Source organism: Seriola lalandi, unplaced genomic scaffold (assembly GCF_002814215.2).
Source record: "Seriola lalandi dorsalis isolate HSWRI2012SDOR001 ecotype SW California unplaced genomic scaffold, Sedor1 jcf7180002053710, whole genome shotgun sequence".
Lineage (NCBI taxonomy): Eukaryota > Metazoa > Chordata > Actinopteri > Carangiformes > Carangidae > Seriola > Seriola lalandi.
This window is the reverse complement of record NW_019524263.1, coordinates 41,782-42,235: the sequence shown is the minus strand read 5'-3', so window position 1 is coordinate 42,235 and position 454 is coordinate 41,782. Positions and strand designations below refer to the sequence as shown.

Below are 454 nucleotides of genomic sequence, written 5' to 3'. Positions count from 1 at the left end.
ACATGTCCCATCAGTACAAAACTAAACAATCATTTTTTCATGATATGCATGTTAACTAAAGAAGTCATTAGGGAAATTCAGCATTTTCTGTATACCTTTCAAATGAAAAGCCTCTGAGGATCAGGTGAGATTATGCTCTTTGAGCAGCTAGAAGGCTTTTATTGTGAAGCATAAGTGCAGGAAGTGTTGAGTTTCATTGACTGTAACTTAAAAATGGCAAAGGAAAACCTTAAAGCGTCTTACTAAAATATGAGGAAATATATATATATATATATATCAGTAAATGTGAATATTTTAGTACAAAAAGCCTGAATCCAATCAAAGCTGAATTTAAATAAATGTTTACACAAGCAAGGAAAAGAAAGACAGACTTCACTTCCGACAAACCAGTGTGATTAAACTTCATGGAGTGTAGTAGACAGCCTCACCTGCCAGGCAGTCAGACAGGAGGTGC

The 454-nt window shown here is 35.0% G+C and overlaps 1 protein-coding gene across 1 annotated transcript in view; it reads right to left on the bottom strand.

Moving 5' to 3' along the window:
- The window catches only part of LOC111651622 (E3 ubiquitin-protein ligase CBL-like), a 17,884-nt gene that overhangs the window by 9,636 nt on the left and 7,794 nt on the right, over window positions 1-454 (bottom strand). The window lies entirely within an intron of this gene.